Source organism: Myiozetetes cayanensis, unplaced genomic scaffold (assembly GCF_022539395.1).
Source record: "Myiozetetes cayanensis isolate MyiCay16 unplaced genomic scaffold, myiCay2020 scf3, whole genome shotgun sequence".
Taxonomy (NCBI): domain Eukaryota; kingdom Metazoa; phylum Chordata; class Aves; order Passeriformes; family Tyrannidae; genus Myiozetetes; species Myiozetetes cayanensis.
In genome coordinates this window covers 72,677,531-72,699,617 of record NW_026087521.1, presented here as the reverse complement: position 1 = coordinate 72,699,617, position 22,087 = coordinate 72,677,531, and the positions used below count along the sequence as shown (strand labels likewise).

The 22,087-nt window shown below is 43.6% G+C and overlaps 1 protein-coding gene across 1 annotated transcript in view; it reads left to right on the top strand.

Moving 5' to 3' along the window:
• The window catches only part of NTF3 (neurotrophin 3), a 47,018-nt gene that overhangs the window by 17,767 nt on the left and 7,164 nt on the right, over positions 1–22,087 (top strand). The window lies entirely within an intron of this gene.

Genomic DNA, 22,087 nt, shown 5'->3' with positions numbered 1-22,087 from the left:
CTAGTTCTGAAAGCTGAAGTTCACCCCCGACAGAGACCCAGCCACGGGCTCTTTCACCAAACTCATTGCACTTACAGCCTGTTTTCCTGAGAGCATTCCCTGAGCCCAACCTCCTTCCTAGTCTTCTAACAGAGGGAGCTGAAAGGGGGAATTCGTTGAATATATTAATATTTTTGACAGATCCATTCAGTTCTCCACACCTCAGTGTTCTGCATCGATCCGGTGATGTCTGGGCCATGTGTGGCGGTGCCAGCAGCATCCAAATTTGTGCAAATACCCACGAAACACGGCTTGTTATGCATAGTTTGGCAGTTCCGTGTAGATAGCCTGCCAAAAGCAGACAGGAGCCTTATCAGAGGGAGACAGGAAATTCTCAGGCAAATTTGGGAGTCGACTTTTGAGCTAGGAGTGTTGACAGGCACAGATCCCTCTGTCTGGCAATTATCAATTCTTCCCCCCTTATAACTGCAGAGCAAACCCAAGCGCCTTCAGATTCTGCCTGGGAGGGAGGTGGCCGTTCTAGTTATGCAGTTCTGGTTCTGACCTCGGTCCAAAAGTGCAAGGGTCACACGTCCATGCTCCAGAAATCTCCCAGCACCTTTGGTTGCTCATTAAATATTTCCACCCAATTTCCTAAGCGTATCTGACAAAGCTGCGGCACCGTCAGAAGAAAATAGAAATTCAACACTAGGCTGAGTTTAATCTGGGTCTAAAGCACTGCTTAGGAAGTAGGAGGGGTGCTGCTGCAAGTCAGGAGGCTGTTTTTCCCCGTTAGGTTCCTGTGAGTTTTTTTCTATTTCTCACCCATTCATCCCTTGGCTCTGCCAAATACCTACACAGCTGTGATCAGCTCCAGCCACGAGGATGCTGTCTCTGTGTTAGCATCTTGTGGGATTGCTTCATCACCAGACAATGCATTCAGACACCGGTAGGAGTAAGATCAGACGCAAGGTGAATGACAGTTTTTCTTGAAGTGGAAAACTTCCTTGATTTTCCGCTAAATTATTCCGTCCCTATTGGCAGTTTGCTATTTCCCCAGACTTGGCTCATAAATACTGGATGTCTGCCTAGCTGGGAAATTGCATTTCCATTTTCAACACCTGCTATGTGCTAGACTTCTACGAGAGGGCTCGTTGGCTTTCTGCAAGGATGGGATACTTAACAGCCAGTATTGTTACCTGTAACTATGGGTAAAACCATTGTCCTCACCCCAGTTTTTCCCTTTCCCACAAGTTTGCTTCAGTTTTCCATGAATTTTGAAGTATTTTTGAGATTCTTGCCGGATTTTTTTCTGTTCTTACAATGGAACTACTTAACCACGATTCATGCAGGCATAGAAGACTCGGAGCTCTTCCTTATAAACCCAGCCTTGGCTGATATCTCCCTCCCTACACAGCCTTTCACAGCCTGTTTGCTAACTGGCAGTGTAGGAAGATGCAAGTGTTTGCATTTCGTGGCACTGTATGTATAGAGGCTGCAGAGAATTCAGCAGATCCCCTGAGGTGTCACGTAAACACAGGGCGGTTTTGATGACTGTAATTAGACGTGGCTGCATACAATCACCCGTGGGAGCTATGAAACCATCCTTGCATGTTTTGTTTACCAGCTCTCAATAACTATTTTAGTCAGACAGGTAGATCCAGGGCCAAATGCGCTCCCTGTCAGGCTGGCAAACCTGGATTTCTGCCCACACACAGTGTGGGTACAGAATCAGTGTGATATTCCGGGCTTTTCTTACACAGTGATACATAAATAAGTAAAGGAAAAAAAAGTTTGGGAAATCCAGCAAATTTAAGGTGGTTATTTTGGTAGTTGGGCTTTTTTTTTTTTTTTTTTTTAGGATCTGTTACCTGACTGGGATTCCTTCTTGTAGGCAGTCAGGAAAGAAAATTCACTTTTTTTGATGTCTTAAGTACTGTTTGAGATGCTTGAAACACCCATGCAAAGTTTGTTCTAATTTATCAAAGGCCCTTGTAGAGCAGTGTGTCCTATTGGAGGCTTTGCAGAATTCCTATGGGAATATTGAATGGAAAGAGACACCAGTGGGTGTGCACCTGAGTAAAGCCCTTATCTATTGTGGGATGGTTACAAGGCAAAATGGTCTTTACTACACTGCTTCCTGTGTTGAGAGGCATCAGGAAACATCTACACTGATTATCATGTTTTTGTTGGCTCACATCTTTATTTTTTCCTCATGAAACAATCACTTAGAAAGAGAGGTCTAAGTACAGGTCTCACCCTGTAGCCAGGTTGTATTAGTAGGAGGATTTGGCTGGAAAATTAAAACAAGTCTGATGAACATATGATGTCTTAGTCTCAAATGCATCATTTGGCTTCATCCTCAGGTATGCACTCGAGGATCTTCTCCTTTTCTTAATCACAGAATGGTTTGGGTTGGAAAGGATCTGAAAGATCATCCAGTTCCAAACCCCTGCCATGGGCAGGGACACCTTCCACTAGTCCCAGGTTGCTCAGAGCCCCATCCAACCTGGCCTTGGACACTGCCAGGGATGGGGCAGCCACAGCTTCTCTGGGCAACCTGTGCCAGGGCCTGCCCACCCTCACAGGGAAGGATTTCTTCCCGATATCCAATCTAAACCTACTCTTGCTAGTTCTAGCACCAGCAGCACTGTGCAAAACCTCACCTGCTGCTTCTCACAGTTGCACCATGTAGGCAAGACTCCCCTTCCATATGGTACAGCCATGGAAAATAGAAGCACAGAGTTAAAATGACCGATGAGCACAGTGGCAGGAGATTCCTGTGCTTAATGGATTTGTTGCTATAGCCTTCGAGTATGGGTTTAGCTTACAGCTGGCGGAAGAATAAAGATGAAAATGCAATTTCCTGCCTCTCAGACTGAGTGAAATACACCTGGGAATGAACAGGACTAGGGAACACAGTCGTCTGGAGTCCCTGGAATGGAGGCTGGGTGGCACTTTTCTTAGGAGCACATTTATCTGCTGTGTTCTTTCCTCCGGACTATGCCAAAGGTTATCACTGTCCTAGATTTTAGGCACATTTACACATTAATCAGCAGAGATATGGCACAGAGCTTTTCCTTGAAACCTCTGCATATTTACTGTCTCGCATGACATATGTATATATCGTTACTGGATGTTGATAAGAACAAACGAGAGGGAAATATTTAACAGACGCAAACAAGCACTATACTTAGCCTGTGATTTATAAGTTTAAAATGGAGTCCAAATGCTAGTGGTGGGAGCCTTGTAAACTGCATGTGCAGCGTTGTGTTCTGCATCAGCACTTAAAAATGAAAAATTAAACATTAACTCCACTTACTTCGGCTTACAATGAATATCTTCTGTGCTTTATGAATTACCGAGTCCTGCTTACATTCCGAACTAAAAGCAAAAAAATGAAAAACCCCAAACACCTACAAGAAAACTCCTCTCTCCACTTTACAAGGCTCCTCGAGTCAGAGACCAACATGTGCTTATGCCATCAGTGTAGTCTGAGTAAGACAAGACCAAACAAAGCCTTGCAGAGTACACGAAAGCAAATTGATTCACTGGGAAAGCCCTTTGCAGGTCACTCCTGGAAGGCAAAGAAACTGATCTCCACACTCAGCATTCTCAAAAACAATCACCCAGCAGCATCTTGGAATGTCAAGTCAAGTGGTCTCCAAAGGAGACGGAACCAGTGGAAAAATTTTCAGTATTAGACTGTCCCCTATGACAGCTAAAAATGGGGGTTTTAACAGAGAATAGCAGTGAAGGGGAGGAAAGGAGAGTTTTCATGTAAAAGAAAAGCACAGAGAGAACATTCCTTCAGAAAAAAAAAAAAAAAAACAACACAAAAATTGTATTTTTTTTCCCCACTCTGAAAGCAAAAATATTAGTACCCTATAGACCAATCCAGATGAAGTGAATGGAGAGAATCCTGAGTACTTTGGTGGACTTTGGAGTTACATTGAACTTCTTAGGTTAGTTACATTGAACTTGGGTTAGGGTTATTGGAATGTGGGTAGGATGGATCCAGTCCTGTCCATCTTATTCCAGAAATAACTAAAGCATTTGAACACAGACCTATGGGGTCATGGCCTGCTTGTACCATGGAAAAAAAATTAGGTAGGCTTTTGTGGTGATGGCACTTTTTTTCCACTCTCCCCTTCAGAACTGTAAACTGAAAAGAGGCACAAAGCAAGGTTGTGTCGAGGCAGACAGAAATCAAGAAGGAGCTATTCTGGCTGGTGGGGTTATGGTGCTCGGGGAGACATGAAGCATCGCCGAGATGGAGTGTTTACAGGAAAAGATCCCACAGCTCATATTTGTATTATGTATTTATAAATTCCTGGAACTCAATTTTATAGGGGTTTTTGATGAATGGCTGCGCTGCAGTTCAGCTCCAAGCCTATTGAACTTACTGTACTGGAACTGAGAAAGACATGCACAAGCCAAACATGAACACTACTACTGGGCTGTGATTTAGAGGTGGCTCGCTGCTCAAAGGCATTGCTGTGGAGGATCTGCTTATTGTACACGTGGAGATCAAAGATAAAGGAGGGCCTCTCGGCAGCCTTCTTAAAATCAGAGTCAGACATGTGTTTGTCTCAGATACCTCCATGGCAGAAGAGCTGAAGAACAATGAAAAACGCTGTGATTTCTCCAACACTTCTGCAGCGAAGCGGGCGCAGTGCCTGTTGATGCACGGATTCTCCTAATTATGTATTTATGTCACTTCAATCACGGTATCTTCCAGGAGCGTGGCCAAATGCTCCATTTTCTTCTGCTGGTGCTGTGTGCCAAGTGTTCCCACACTGTGGTGTTTGACATTAGTGCTGTTTCTCCCACACTTCAGGGAAGACATCTGTGGTTATGGCTGGCAAATGCCAACTTAATTGCTGATTATCATAATAATGTAGCCAAAGCAGTCTCATTCTGCTGAGGTGGGAGTCACTTCATTAAATACAGTCCTTATGGCTACTACGATTTGTGAGGAGAAACTTGATGCCTCCGATCTACTGGTATGCCAAGTGGAGCCAAGTGAAGGCAACATAAAAAAAACCGAAAACAAAAAACCTGGAGGAGAAATCTGAAGATCTGCCAGTGCTGAGAGAAACTTCTACAGTCCACAGCTTGGGTTGTGGCCTCCCCAGACAGTGCAGCTTTCGACTGTAAGATGGAATCACTTTAGGAGGTGAAATCTCTGTTTGATCCCAGGCCTGGAATGTGAGAACAGGATCCCTGGAGTATCTCACCCACCCTCTTACAATCGCTTCCAGTGAAAAATGAAATGGAGGATTAATAATCACTGTTGATAGTACAGATCTTTAGAAAACATGGGGAACATTTGTACTCCCTTTGAAAACCTAGGAGTTAGGGCAGCTAAATCTGTTTTACCTCCCTTCTTTCTGAGTGTAGCATAAAACTGAAGCTCCATGTCTCTTCCATGCACTTCCATGCACAGCAAAAAGGAACCCACCCTCTGCTACACACAGAGTAAATCCTGGAAAATACCTGAATTTGCAGGTAAAACTCAATGCTGAAAAATTGTTTCCAAGGAAGAGTTTCTCCTTTAGTGGTTTGGCTTTGTGTTTATAAAAACAAGAAACAGTTGCAGTGATGCTGGTTTATTAAATAGCCCCAGACTCCTGAAAAAATGAAGAGGTATAGGGTTGCTGAAATTCATTGAATTACACTTCTGCAGCATAATGGGCTTAACATGAAGACAAGCCTTAGTCTGGTTTTAATGAAAGTATTACTAGTTTTTATGACTCCTTGTGTTTGGATGAATTTCCTTTATTGTTAAGTATAAATATTATACACAGGTAGTCAACATGATCTATTTAGGGCAGAATTGCATCACTTTTTCTGCTTTGTCTGTGTCGGGTTTCTTCAGTACTCATCCTCAGTTCACTTTATTTATACTCAGCTCTTCTTATTTGCTTTGAGCTTTGCAAGGCGTAGTGGCTTTGTTTCCTTGGGGTGTTTCGAAAGACAACTCGTTTGGAGTGACTCGCTTTGCTTCTTTTTAGAAAACTTTCACTTCTGCCTGTTGAGGTCCTTGCTCCCAGATGGTTCAAATGTAAAGCAGCGTTTTCCTTGCTGTGCCACACTGTGATGGCTTAGTCACGATTAGTATCTGTCAGGCAAGTGAGACCCTGGTTTGTTCTTTCAGGAGTCCCTGCTGCAAGATTTAAGGGTGTGAAGTGGGTCAAGCCACCAGTCAGACATTGCAGCAGACGGTCCAGCTCAAACAGGAGTGACAGACAGCCACAAAGTTGCCATCTTAATGGGGCAATGCTGTGGAAAAAAAAACAAAACAAAACAAAACAACAACATTCTGAGCACGTTAATTCTTGGGGGGGAAAAAAAAAAAGTGGTGCTTTAAAAAGGAAGGGCAAAGATATCAGGAGTGTGTTCATACATATATAGGTGGCCAAGATGTGAATTCATACACAATACCAGGCCTTCAAAGCAGAAATTATGTCAGGTAACGTATTTGAAAGTACCAGAAGTCAGAGTTCAGCCTAAGGATGTAGAAGATCATTCACACTGGATAGTTACTATTCCTAAACTGGTGATCCATGCCATCCTGGATGTACTCATGCCTGGAAGTATTAGGGACCAAAAGGTGGAGGGGACATGAGTGATCTCACTCTTCAGCTCCCAGAACTTGCAATCCCTGGACACAGCGTTGACATGAACGATGTGAAGAGATGACAGCCCCCCCTGTCTGGTATCACTGTGGGTATAGTGTGTTTAGAGGACAAATTCTGGTCTCCAGCACGCTGACACACTGTATTCCTGAAAATATGAAGGATTAGGGAATACCAGAGGGATTGTGTATTTTCATCCTGACTCATTAAGTAATTCTGAGTAAGTGTCCCCAAAGGTTTCCCCAGTGTTTCTCACAGCTTTATCAGTCCCATTCCGTGTCTCCAAAAGGAGACAGACAGACTCCCACTAACTTCTTTTGGTCCTGAAACATCCTGAAACATAGGGTATACACAGCTGTTTGCTTCAAAGACCGAAAAATAGCTAAAAACAATTGACAAAGTGCATGGATGCTCATCAGCTGGAATTCTTTTTAATACATTGTGTTCATTTTATGTTTCGTGTTTCTGGCTGTCAGATTATAAATCAATGACCAACAGAAAAGTCATGAAAGATGGAGAAAAACACAGGATCACATCCCCTGATTATGTCATGTAACCTGCATGAAAGAAAAACAAGGACAATCTGCCCTTGGGATCAGTGAAACTGTGACCACTTAAGACTTCAGACTTGTAATTCACTTCTCTGTGTCTATATTTTAGGGTGATAAATTGGGGGGGGGACGGCTTTCCACTACCATAGTTTATCAAATAGAAACCCCTTTCATGCTTTCTCTTATAAATTCAATGTGAAATTGAATGTGAAATTGAAATTCAATGTGAAATTTATAAGTTCTACTTGAACTTCACGTGCTAACTGTGTTGTTGCTACAGTTTATCTGTGTAGGGAATATAATGCTGGATTCTGGTTTTTTATCAATTCCACATTCCAGAAAAGCTGCGTCTTTGACAGACAACATAATAGCAGGACTTGTCCAGACAGTGGATGCACTATCTCAGTAATACTCCTCAAATATCTAGGGGATGGGGGCTTTAAAGTTATTTTTGCTTCCCAGAGTGTTAAGAGAACATTTTGGTATTTCATTGTGAGACCTGCAAAAGCACCAAAGCACTTTTGGCAACTGAAGGGGCGAGCACCTTTATCACACTTTGAAAATCCTGCCCATGATACTGATTTTCCCTCTTTTTTTTTTTTTTTCTGGAGGTGATGACTCACTGAAAGGAATTGAATACATTTATGTTTGTTCTTGAACTCCCATCTTGTCTGAGTCAGCACTGTGAGGTGTCACTATGTGTAGGACATGCAGATCATTGATATTTTATGGTGATCAGCATGAAGATTTTCACTTTGATAACAAAGGGAGGCAGTAATACACAACTGTTTCCATGGTCACACATGGCCATGTAAACACTTATTGAAAGTTAAGATGGTCACATTTTTTATTTAACTGAGATTGATTCTACGTGACCTTTCAAAAATCAGATAAGAATCTGTGATTCAAAATTAGTGCCTGGATAAATTTTATCAGCAAGATCAGTATCCTCATCAGTATCAGAAACAAGCCCAAATTTGTGAAGGCCAGGTTGGATGGGGCTCTGAGCAACCTGATCTGTTGGAAGGTGTCCCTGCCCATGGCAGGGGGGTTGGGACTAGGGGATCTTTAATCTCCCTTCCACCCCAGGCCATTCTATGATTCTGTGATTTTCTGATCTACTACACCATCAGCAGAAATCGCTGTTAGTATCCTTCTGGAGGTGAGGGGTGAGTGGGTTCACACCCTTCTCAGGCCCTGTTCAGACTACCCACAGGCTGCTTGATCACTGTGTACGTCAATCACGAGTCTCCCAGGTCTGTGTCTATCAGTACCATTTACAGCTGCATTCGTGTAAACCTTTGTTACAGACATCCTGCAGCTAGGGAAAGAGTGGCAAGCAACAGCCTCGTTTTCCCCTAGTTTTTATTTTTAGTTATTGTGACACAGATGAGTGAAATGCAGAGTTGAAGCAAATATCTAAATATATTTTGGCCCATACATGAATAAATCCAGGGAACCTTGGGTACAGAGCTGTCTTCATCTCCCACAGTGGCTCCCACAGCAAATACAGTCTCTCAGTTTTTACACTGTACTCAACAGTGTCATTGAGGGAAATTTAATTACTCTCATTCCCATTTCCTAGGTAGAAAAGCAGCTTTAGAAAGCTGCATTCTTCTTTTACTTCAGAACCACTAAACTCATCCTAGTTACAAAACAAACAAACAAAACCTTCAACTGTGCTACTGAATCAACTTCAGCAAATACACCTAAATAAATACACCTAAAATAAAACTAACATGTTTAGTCTTTACTGGTATAACATGTAGCAGCTACATGTTCATCAGCAGCGCTGCAGGAAAAAAAATCAAGTTAATTTTAGCAGCATAAACAAGTCCTTAATGTCTTTCCCAAATTTATAAGGGCAATTCCCATGGGAGTTGGGGACTGAACACAGGTTAGTGAATTTAACTGCTGGCTGCTCTGAATCACAGAATATCCTCAGCTGGAAGGGACCCCCAAGGATCATGGAGTCCAACTCCTGACCCTCCACAGGACCACCCCAAGAGCCACACCGTGTGCCTGGGGCTATTGTCCAAACAATTCCTGAGCTGTGTCAGGTTTGGTGCTGTGACTCCTTTCTGACTATGTGAGCACTGAGAAGAAATCCTGCCAAACTTCCTGGAACCATCAGCTCCCAGCTGGCCTCAGCAGGACTTGCAGTCAGGGGCACTTGGAGTGCCACAAACACGATGCTGAAGCCCAGCTCTGATGGGGCCGTGGATGTTTGGAACATTTTCACAAAACCATATGAAAAGCCCGATTTTAAACGTTATTGCCTGTTGTTCAGCTAGCTGTGGTAGATTTTTGACTGCTATTGCAGCAACATCTGGAGGCCTTTGTTGGGATCCACTGCCCCAAAACCCTGCAAGATGCAACTTTCGTGCCTGGTGGTGGATGAGACCCCGCAGACTTCACGGTGCAAGGGCAGAGGAAGTGGGGCCGTGCTTCTGGCATCTGGGGCTGGCAGGACACCAGGATGCTCTGGGATTGTCCCATGGGCACATGTCCAGTCGGGAGAAGGGCCATAGCACAAATAAAATCCTCTCCTGCTTTCACACACAAGCCCAAGAGGTGGAACAGTTCAGCTGCAACACCACAGTTAATGCAGCGGGCAGGTTCACAGGGCAGGAGAGAGGGAACAGGGCTGCCTGGGAAGGACAGGAGGTTTGGGAGTGGTGGGAACCTCGTGCTCAGTGCGCAAGATCTGACAGCACTCACGTACAGCCACGGGGGGGACATCAGCCCCCCTCCCAAAATCGGAACCCAGCAGAAGAGATTTAACACAAGGCTTAAGGAAACGAGGCAGGGGAGGGGAGAGGCTGCCAGGAGAAGGGGATATATTTGTGTATATGCTCCATTCACAGATATGCCCCCAGGCAGTCTATACCAGCAAACACAGCAGTAAGCTGTACTTGTAAATATATATATTTTTGCTTACTCAAACTGTAAACAGTGATGACAGCTGGGAGAAGAGCAAAGATGGGTAGGAGGGAGGAGAGGAGATTTTTTTCTTTCTTTTTTTTAAATTTATGATGAAGAAATACATTTGCCAATCTCAGAACTGGTGAAAAAGTGCACTGGCACCAAACCAAAAAACAGCTCCTGCGTGACACATGCTGACAATCAATTTTTTTTTTTTTTCCCACTGAATGATATCATTTCACAAATCATTTGAATATTTTCAGCTAAGGGCCAGATCCTCCCAGGGATGCAAACTACTAGTCAGTGATGTTAAACTACAGAACATATGATCTTCTAGGCAAAATTCAGATACCTGTATTGTCAGAAAAAAATGGACTTCCAAACCTTTTAAATATTTGTCCAAAGATCCTTTGGATAATATTGTTAGATCTTATGATTCCACTGTTATGACATTACCCTTTAGGTCAAGGATTGACTGCATTGACTTGCAGCAACCAGAGGAGACTCTCACTTTGCAATAAACACACCATACAGCCCAGGCTTCCCAAATTCATGAAAGGGTTTTGAAGCAGGAAAGTCTAATTAAAGCAGGAAAGTCTAAATTAAATTCAGACCGTGTGGAAGGAAAGCCTGTTCACTTCAAACAATTAAACAACTTGTGCTTCTAAACATATTTTTTGTTTATCTCTTTTAAAGTTCAAGTCAAGCAAGCTGTTTTGATCTGTTGAATTGAACCCAAAATATTTTCGTATGGTCAGCTTGTAAACTTTTTGACATTGACTCATGTTTTTTCTTGGTAAATTCATGACTTTTAACTCTTTGACACTCTCTCAGCTTTTGGGATCACTCTTCTCCATAATAAATAGTACTTCAAATCCCAGTTAGTTTCTTTGTACCCAAAACAAGCTCCAGTGATTTAGAGCATTTCTGACTCTTTGCAATTCCTAGGTTTAGGTTTAAGAAATGCCACTTACTTTGTTTGCTCTATGTTAAATGTTGTTGCTTTCTCTACATACAACTGTACTCAATATAGGCTGTATGTGACTGCACTTTGATTTGGTGGGATTTTTAAAGTTTTCTTCTATTTCAAAAGCATGTTCTACTCTTCTTTACATTAAAAAAAAAAACTGTTCAGTGAAGTAAGCTCTTTCCTGAGCTTAAACAGGCTGACAGGATCCTGCAGTCTACTCAGAAAAGTCAGCGTTGTGGCAGACATTTCTCTTGAGTGTGAACAGAGGGTTTCTCATCCTTTGGCGAAGGGCTTTGTCTTAAATATCCTATAGAAACAAATCAGGAGAATGATAAAGAACAGAAATACCCAAGAAGCAATTTGTGCAGGTTCTGATTATTACATAGTTCAAGCTGGAACAAAAGTGCTAAATCAAAGCACAGAGTCAGTTCCAAGGATACTGAGTTCAAAACTGAGATTCTGACACAAACTTTGGCTTCTTAATCTTTATTTATGCCCAAGAGCGAACATGTACTTAAATGAAAGACAAGCACTAGTCCTGGACACTGCAGAAGTGATGTATCTCAAATGATGTTGACTGCTATCTCTTAGAACCAGAAAAATTCCAATACAAGCAGCTAAGATCCTAACACCAGTTTCTTCTGTGCTCCTCAAACAACACCATCTCGACTTTGCAGGGATCTAAGTGATGATACATCAGTGTAAGAATTGGAGTAGAGGTGGAAACTTCGATTGCACCCTGCTAATTTGCTCAATTTTCTGCTTTCAAAGCCTGTCCTCCTTTGCCTACCTGAGTTAAAGCTCTCAGGAGCTTCTCTGGAGTAAGCACGTACCCACCCAACAGCAGGGGATGAGGGGCCCAGGTTTTGCAGCTCCTATCCTTTCCTCTGGAAGCTGTGCTGCAGACATGGCAGAGAGGAATGTTTCCTACTGTTTCTCAGGATTATGGACAGAGTGGACACCAGGAGGAATGGGGGCTGTGACAGAGAGAGTGAGATAACAGCTCTGTGCAGCAAAGACCCAGAGGCTACAATGGCAAAGGGGCAAAACCCAGGAGTGATCTCCATGTCTTAGCTCTTCTCACCCAATTTCCAGCAATTTCTGTGATACATGAGGCTTATTTGGTGATAAATTCTGTGTGTCTGTCCCTCAGTTCCTCCTAATAAACTTGGCCACTGTTGAGGGAGGACCTTAAAGTGTTTGACTTTTTTAAAGGTCATGGAAACAGAAGGGCCAGAGAGAAAAGGTGGGAGTGCTGTGTTACAGCTCTCACTGAGGCAAGTCCAGCCAAGAGAGAGAATCCTGGAGGCACCAATAGCAGACAATCCCCACAGAGTAAACATTTAAGAGCATCCCAACTTGCTGCAGGAGTTTTCAGTCGTGGTTTGACTTTCCAGGAAACCAGAGAATCCAACCACGAGACACTACGTTACAGCAAAACAATTTGGGTGCCACTCAAGGAGCTGCTCTTCTGCAGGGACCAGCAGGTCCAAACCCAGAAGCTTCTCTGGCCATCGCTCACACTGGCTCGTTTCAGTCCAGCTCTGGCACACCACGGGCCCTGGCAGGTCAGCCCGTCTCTTTGTCACACACATTTGCAGCTGGAAAACAGGAATCACTGGAGAACAGCTCAGTTTGGTGGGCATATCATGAAAGCAAATACTACAGAGACACCAAATCCCAAGCTTTGTAAAGCTGAGGAGAGCAGAAGGGGTTGTCTGGAGCCGTGATTCTGCCAGTCACTCCTGCCAGCAAAGCTCTCCTGATGGGATGACAGCACACGACAAGAAAAGGGATTTGACTGCCAGCAGGGCCATGGCCTTCCCCAAGAGTGAGCTATACAACACAAGGCCTTTGCAGCAGCACATCTGGGTCCATGCTATGCAGGTAGACCTTGCCTGACAGCAATTTTTTATTTTAAAAGACATGTGTAGATCTGGCCTGAAGGTAAAATCATGGGTAGATGGGGCTATTTTCCACCTGCAGAGCACACTGGAAAGGGAAAATCCGTTTTTGCCAGGAGGGATTCAGAGAGCCTTCTGCCCCTATGGTTGTGTCAAAGGCAAGAAGAAAGAATTGTTCAGGTTGCAAAAGGCCTCTAAGATCATTGAGTCCAACTGGTAGCCCAGTTCTACTCTGTTCACCACTAAACCATGTCCTTAAATGCTATATCCATGTTTTTTGGACACTTCAGGGGTGGTGACTCCACTGCTTTCCCATACAATTTGTTCCAATGCTTTACAATCCTTTCCATGAAGAATTTTTTTCCTACCAGTGCAGCCCCTGACTGATCCTGGTATAAACCAGGGTGGTTTTGATACAGGCTCAGTTAAAATTTGAACTGGTGCAGCTTTTCTATGTGATCCATTCTGAAACTATTTGTTTGATCTTTTTTTTTTCTACCAGTAGAACAAACACAAGCTAAACTGATAGCAAGCAGATTAACCCACTGAAAAGACATTGTGTCAGGGTTATGGCTTTGGATATTTGAGGAATGTGAATATTGGGAGAACAGAATCAGAAGGAGAGGGGGCCCTGCTTTTGTCACGTGTGCTTGGTTTGCACAGGCTTCGTTTTATCAGCTGCACTGGAGTTTCCCCCAGTCTAAAGCAGTGTTAGAGAAAGAGGTGAGGCACAGGGAACATCCAGAGTGAGAATTTTTGAATTAGTGAACTGAACCCATCTGGGCAATTTTTAGTGCATGCATTTCTTACACAGAAGAGCAGTGGGAAGGCATAAAGGGGGAAAAAAAAAAGCTTGTGAAGATGCTAGAAATTCCAAGAAATTAGATCAAAATAAGTATTTGAGCAGGAAAAAAATTTATGTTGTATGCAAAATATAAAAAAATACTTGGGAAGCCGCTGTTAGCAAAACCAAATCCTCCTTGGCATCTACTCCAGAGAATAGCAACCAGGAAAAAAAAAAAGAAGATAATAAGCTTCTGCATTGCATTACTCTAAAAGTTCACTTGAATGAAAGCAAATAGTATAATAATGAAGTGAGTCAGGGAGCACTGTTCAATTAGGGGTAGAATTTAAGGGAGTTTGCAATAGCAACACTTACCAAAGAACGACTTGGTTGGGCTTATTGCTACAGAAAGGGGGGAAAATGTTGTGGTGAGTTAAATGGCATTTATAACAAAGGAGGGTCTGATCAAACTGATCCAGATTAGTCCTCCACAGCACTAAGACCTTAAAATTAGGTCGGGGGAGGAAAGGAGAATTGAGTCTAAACTGTTTCATACAAAGGGTATGTGACATATGGAACGTGTTACCCTAAAGGGTAACTAAAGCAAGGAGCATGAATGTTTTCAAGAAAGAAAATGACAGGGAACTCCATAAGGAAATTTCTAACCATGGAAGCTTCAAAAGGAATACAATTCTTATTTATTTATTTATGTATTTATTTAGGAGAGTCAGCCATTATCTGTGTTCTGAAGGGAAATAATGGTAAACATTATTTACTCTTCTTTCCACTTTCCTATGCTGTTTGTGGGGTTTGGTTTGTTCTGCTTTCATTTGGCTGCAATTTTGCCTTCCCAGAACAAAAAGGGCAGGAGCTAATAGCATTTTAAGGGCTATTTTTTTTTTATTCAAATGTTCAAACATGTAATGTTTTAAAATCTTCATTCTTTATATTTCCTTTTGCTTTCACTAGGAGTTCTATAAGTGTAGACTTTTCCCATACAAAATGGGCACTTTACCTTTTTTTACCTGTCTGGAAAAGCTTCATGTCCTGAAAGGGTTCTCGTGGTTTAGTCTGTCTTGAATCAGACACCATCAAGCAATCACCAGAACAAGTCATGGGCAATAAGGTCACTTTGAAGCCTTCTCTTCTCCAGGCTAAACTATCCCAGATCTTCAGCCTTTCCTCACAGCAGAGCTGTTCCATCCCTCTGGTCATCTTGGTGGACTCCTCTGGACTCCTCCCAAAGGCCAATGTCCTTCCTGTCCTTCTGTCAACACAGAACTTTAATTTCAAATCTTGAACTTAATATCCTATTTAAGTGTTAAAATTTCTCTTCAGTTAGAAACAAGTAAAGGACAATTGAGAGATCTTTAATTGTCTTTATTTATTCTGTGCATAAAACTCTCTTTTTCACTGCCAGGTTAAGAAGAATGTAGGAAAATTACTGTGTTTTTGTGGAGTGATACTTGCATTTTAAGGCATTTCTTTCATTAGAATGCAGACAAACCAGTCCCCTTTCTTGCAGTGATGTTATTTTTTTTTTCCTTTCACATAGCTGTAGACCATCTGAAGCAGCAAACCATACTTCTTCAAGCTTCACAGTGCTTCTCAGCATTTTTCCTAAATTTAAGGAAAAGGAAGGAATATGGAGAAATGCTGATCTTAGTTTCAACTTGCTGATAGGGCACAGAAAACAGAAAAAGAAAATAGGGTGGGTTTACTACCACGTTCAGAGTTTTCTGTATGCTTTCTAAGTCCTTTTGTTTGAGATCTGCCGTGGAAAGATCTTCCAAACACTCAGTCACATTTTCTCCAGGTAAATCTGAAGCAGCACCACCCAAGTCTACAGAGTTACAACTTTTAATCAGAAGACACTCCATTGTTTCCTAAATTCCTCCAGTTTATTTGGAATCACGTTGATAGTGAGCATTAACACCGGACCCATTCCCTATTGGATTACCAGGACTGATTTTAGCTTAGTGGAAAACCGAGCCAGCTCAGACTCCATGCCAGATTATGACCTCAGTTACATGCAACTCAGTCCACAGTCGCCTGCTTTCTGCGTGACCAAGAGCAGAATTTGGCCTCCAGCTTTGGTTTTAAGAGTTGCATACACACAACTGCCTCCAAGCATAATACCATTTAATAGTTTAAAATGGGAATAAATGCTCTCAGTAATTTTCCTTAATTTCTAGCAGTCCAAAAATATGTGTCTTATCTTTTCTAGATAACTCTAGCAAAGTCTTTTGCTTGTAAACAGGATTTCTGCTCGTGCACTTGAGTTCCACAGTCCAAATGGTCTGAATCCCCCCAGGCTTGACCTGCCAGGTTCTCTTCTGCTTTCCATTCACCTATATCCTAACCAGAGCTATACTGAAAGTCTGAGATCACAAACTGTACCCCCCTTATGTGTGCTGACAAGAAAGAGGTCTTCATGACCTCTTCACGACCATGGTCAAGGAAGAAGTCTCTGAGGAGTGAAGTGTTTCCAACCCAGAGATTCTCGTTTAGGGTGAGATGATGAGAGCACAGGTCAGAAAAGAGGCATGGGGTGGGAGGGGAGGGTGTCTTTTCCTGGGAGGGCACAGGAGATATTTCCTTAACCTGTGTTAGCTTCCCATCAGTGCCAGACACAGGAAAAGTTGCCTTCCCTCGAAAAATCCCTTTACTCCTGCGTGTAGCTCAGCAAAGCTCTTTGCATTCTCACCGTCAGAAAGGCCTGAGAACTTTCTATCCCCTTTACATGCAGTTGTCCCAAGATGTTGACTGACCTCTCACCTTGAGTAAAGAGTTTCCCCATATGTTTGCCTCCCCAAAGTTCCTAAGGATGTGATTGCTTTGTTTTGTTTGTGCAATGGGCTCCCTTCCACATTTTCTAGCAACAGCCTGCGAGCAGGTTGGGAAGAGGCTGGTCTTTCACGGGTTTCAGGGAACATGTTCCCCCGTTTTCCAGCACTGGTAACACCCTGCCTCATTTTACCACGGGTCTTTACTTGGGAATCTGCTCTGAATGCACTTGCTGGGTTAAAGTCACCACAGGTTGCCAGTGCTGGCATTCAGACAGGAACACGAGAGGGAGGAAGGGAGGGAACGAGGAAGGAGTGTCCCTCCCTCTCCCCCAGCTTTGCTCCCATGACTGTTAAAGTTCATACAACTCTGCCTGCAGCGAGAGGAGCAGGGGCTGCTCACCCAATACTCCCTGCTGAGAGGAAGTGGGTGGAGAGGGGATGCTGAGATGACAGCAGTGCAGAGAGCCCAGGCTTCACCCCACTCCGCTTCCTCACTAGCCAAAGGAGCTGGCTGGGAGCATGGGAGAGAAAACTGCTCCATGAAAAAAAAAAAATTAAAAAAAAAAAAAAGGAAATAAAAAACCCTAAGGATGAAGTAATTGACTTTTGTAGCAGAGCAAAGGGAGTGCATGTGGTGGTGGAGGGAAGATAGGGAGGGACTGTGACTGACTCACAATATGCTCTGTGCTCTGCTCCTGGGGAGATGCAGCTGTGCATCTCCCCTCATATAGGCTGCACTGTAAAGTTACACCAGCGTCCAAAGTAAGCATCCCTAATTCTCCTACTTCCTGAAGCACAACAGTCTTTGGCTCCTTTTTAATCAGGGATTTCTACTGTGCAAATTGAAGTCTAGGACCAGGCTTTTCCTAAGTGCAGAATTAAAAATCCCTCCCTTGATTGTTTTGTCGGTTCCTGGGGAAAACTACTGAACTGTTACAGCCCATTTACATTGGCATGATCCTTTTTTAAAGCTCATTCCAAGTTATTCTTAATTCCTCAAGGCACCTGAGATCCTCTGCATGAGCCAGCCATGGACACCTCTGGCAATGTTTTCCACATCCTTTTTCCTCCCTTTGCTGGCTTCCCAGTCACTTCTGACTTTGCTAGAGTAAGGACTGTTTCCCTTCCCTACCACTTCAATAGGAAGAAATATTGCATGGAATTCCTTTTGGTTTTGGCCAGCTGACTCAATGGACTTTGGCTGAGGCCGGCAGAGTTCAGGGAAGAACCTGAAGGAAGAGGTTAGTCCAGGGTGTGGAACCAGCCACAGCCTGGACCTCACGAGAGGAAGGTCTGAATGCCCACTCTCCAATTGTCCTCCCACATGGCCTTGGCCTCCCATAATCTGGGAAAAGTCACACAGCCTGCCTGGGCTTTAGTTTCTAACCTGTAAAACAACAGCAAAAGCACTTGGTCACCAAAGTCACTCTTGGTTATTGAAGGAAAGCTGCCGTGCCTGCAGCGAGGCTGCCAGCAGCCTCTTCTTACCCTCTGTTAGCAAGGGGGTTGAACTAAATGATCTCTAAGGCCCTTTCTTACCCAAACCATTCTGTGACTCTGTGATCCTCTGAACTTTGTGGTGGTTAGATGGGAGTGGGGCTCTTTCATGACGTGGACTGAGTGTGCGTACGACAAGAGGTGAACAAAAGTGTGCTAAAAAAATTAATTTCCATTCCTAGTTCCCATACCCTGAGAGTTACTTTAATCCTGCCCTTCTATAATTTTTTTTTCATAACCAGAATTTCTTCAGTAAGAAGAAGTTTTCTGAAAAGGCATACTAGTTACTGACTGTGTGAGGAGAAGCAAGGCCAGCTGCTGTGCATCTCATGTGCCTCCCTCACATGCCCAGTTAAAACCTTGCTTTTCTAGGAAATATCTGGAGATCATATGCTTGGTGAGAGAAAACATGTGTTAAAGCACTCCCAGTTCTAAAATTGCCCTTTCCAAGATTTTTGGCAAGGGGGAGGGGGAAGGCATTGTGCATCAACAGCAAAATGGCATCTGGGTTGAAAGATAAGGAAAAAGCAAAACCCAAGGAGGTTTTCTGATGAGCTTTGGACCTGGCAGAGGGGCAGAGCTTGCATTGGCACAGTAGGAGAACACAGAGATCATTCTTTGACTTCAGAAATGCTTCTAGAGACCCTAATTTGTCTGCAAATCAGCAGATTTTGGGTGCAATTTAGCAGAGCATTCAAAAACATGAGCCGAATGTGTGAGCAATCCTCGTTGCAGAAGGGCAACTCACAGATTTAAAAATCACACACTGCTAGCCTGGGACCAGGATAATCTCTCCACCCCTTGAGCATTTAACCCCTAAATATAGTCAAACTCACAGCAAAGTGTTAACTGAGAGTTACAATTGGAAAACTTCCATGTCTCGAGGAGAACTGCATACTGGAAATTTTATCCACATGCACATTGATGAACAAGGGAACTCACAAGCAAAATTCCACTTCAGGCCGATTTTTACAAGGAAAAAAAAATGCAGAGTAGCCAGATTTACCAGAACAGTCTTTACCCTCAGGACAGGCCTACATGCAAACAATTTGCTATAAAGTAATGCCAATTAGTAGAATGACTTTTTTCTCTGAATGGCAGTGGCTTTTTGAAAGATTCAGACACAGTGGGGAAAAAGCACAAACCTTTCATGGGCACACATTGTGTTCGTGAGCTCTTCTCCATAAGAAGGATTTGGGGGGCTCACTGTGCAGCTGAGAGCATTTCTGGGAGAGCCCTCATGACTGTGCCGTGTAAAAGTGAGAAGAGTTTTTGGTAGAGGTGATCTCTCCTCTTAGCCAGCTTACTGAGCTGGTCAGAATAGAAAAGCTTTTACTTATACAGGCCCTTCTTTAAAGTCTTAACATATTTTGCAAGGAAGCACACTTTTCCCCTTTCCCCCCCCCAAACCACTTACCTGTATTTTATCAGAAATACAAGGCTCTCTTTTCTCTGAGAACAACTTCAAAAATCTAATTTTAAGCAGGTTGTGAGCAAGCTACTGCACCTGTGCAAAGGGCACGGAAAAGATACCAGTTATACACGGCAATTCTGATTTCTCGTGTGGTCCTGACGCAAACAATTCAGCTGCATGCTGCATTGTATGATAAAATAGGGATCAAACACCAACTGTGTGTGTTCACATTGTCATCCCCCCCCAACCCCTCGCTGTGCAAAAGCTCTGTCCAGCTCGTGCTGAATTCAGTGAGTTCCTGTTGGTGGTTTTGACACGTATGGATCAGGCCTGGGGTCCTGTGCTTGAGAACGCTGCGGCACCTGCAAGCAGAACAAGAACTTTTTACTTGGGGGGTTCATGAACCTTTGAGGAACAGGGAGAGGCCCTTCAGAAAGCGGACTGTGATTCACGGAGTGGCCGTGGATGTGTTTCTGTGTGGCTCCAGGGGAACCCGGAGCCACGGGCTTTTGAAAAGCAAACACAGGTGCAGTTTTGGGATGAAATGGAGCGTGTCCTCCCCACAGAGCCCCTTGTGTCGCAGCTTGTCTCCATCCCAGTCCTCGTGGAGCACACACGGCACCGGGAGACACAGCAAGGCTCACACGCGGCCAAGTGCCTGGGACAAACTCTCGAGAGGAGCAGAGCTGCTCCTTCTGAGCAAATGGGACCTAAAAAACCTGATTGAGCCTCGTAAGAGGCAGTGCTGCCCTCACACCATCCCCTCTGTGCTGGGCACTGCTGAGGTCACATCTCAAAACCTGTGTCCAGTTCTGGGCCCCTTCCTGCAGGAAGGACATTGAAGTGTCCAGGGAAGGGCAACAGAGTAGGAGAAGGGTCTGGAGCACCAGTCCTGTGAGGAGGAGCTGAGGGAGCTGGGGGAGCTCAACCTGGAGAAAAGGAGGCTCACGGGAGACCTTATTGCTCTCTCCAACTCCCTGACAGCAGGTTGTAGCCAGGTGGGGGTCGGGCTCTGCTCCTGGGGAACAAGGGACAGGACAAGAGGAATTGGCCTCAAATTCCTCCAGGGGAGGTTCAGGAGGTACGTGAGGAATAATTTCCTCACTGAAAGGGTGGGCAGGCATTGGAAGGGGCTGCCCAGGGAGCTGGTGGAGTCCCCATCCCTGGAGGTGTTCAAGAAGCAACTGGATGAGGAACTCAGTGCTCTGGTTTAGTTGACAAGCTGGTGATCAGTCAAGGCTGGACTCCATGATCTTGGATGTCTTTTCCAACCTTAATGATTCTGTGATTCCATACTCTCAATGCAAACATTTGTATTCAAGGGTCCCGGCAGAGCTGTCAGAAAACCAAATAAATCCTCTTTTTTTTTTTTTTTTTGTTTGTCTCAGGTTAACTTCAGGATCTATTTTAATTCTAACTGAACAAAAGCTTATTTCATTTCTAACTAGCATTCCCTATTGCAGTATTTCTGTTTCCTCGTGGGTGGGAGTCCTGTCTGTACCCATAAACTGGGATTAGGTGGGCAAGATTTTTCATCATAAGACTAAAACATTTTTGACATTCTACTCCTTTTTTCTGTTTGCTTGCTTGACTTCACCCTTTTCCTTACCTCCTAAATGAAAACAGAAATGGAAGGTATTAAAAAAAATGGAAGAGGAAGTTTTCAGCTTCTGAACCAAAACAAAATAGAAACCTTTTGCTCTCCATGCAAAATCTTGCAAAATAAAGATACATTGAAACTGAAATTTTAAGTTGTCCCTTTGAGATACCTAACATCAGAAAAACTAACAAATAGCAGCTTAAAAGTCTCTAATTTTTTTTCTGTAATTTTTTTTCCCCCAACAAAATGAATTGGCCAGTGGGAATATAAATGAAAAACATTCCAGGGCATCCTACATCACAGGGTCTCCAGGAGGCTGGCCTTTCCTAGCCTAAGGAGAGGGACAAAATTCTGATCATCTGCGAGATGCTGCCCTTTCCCACCCTGCTACCAAAACAGAAAAAAACCCACCTCTGGCATTTATAAATAGAACAGTGAGGACAATCTGTTACCCCCCAGGATTGTGGAGAGGTGGAAGAAGTGAGTTTCAGCTGGGAGACTGCTCTCAACTTTAATTACGGAGAACTTAAGCCCTCAGTGGCCTGATTTTAATACAAAACAATTAACCAGCTCTAGTTGAGCCAAAGTGGGTCCAGGTTGACTTGAAAGGTTAATGGATCTTCAAACTGTTTCAAAAAAAGACTTAGATGGAGTCTCGGGGCTGGGACGAAACATGAAACCAGGCCTCTTTGGTGTGGCTTTGGGTTTGTTACAAACATCTTGCAGGGCTGGAAAACTGCTTTTGATGACCAGCCCAACTTCCCTTTCCTCAGCTTAATCCCAGTTTTCCTGATTGCACTCTTTTGCCCCACCCCAAAGTGAATGTTCTCTTTCACCAATGCTCATGCTTTCCAGATCTTTACTCTGGTTTTTTTGTGGGTTTTTTTTTTGTTTGTTTTTGTCATGGCCTTTCTGTCAGTTCATAGCAAAGCCTTGCACCTTCAAGGCAATTTCCTCAAAGGTCACTTTTCCAACCCTTTCAGTCATTTCAGATGTTCTCTCCTGATTTTCCTTTTGTATGACAATACCTTCC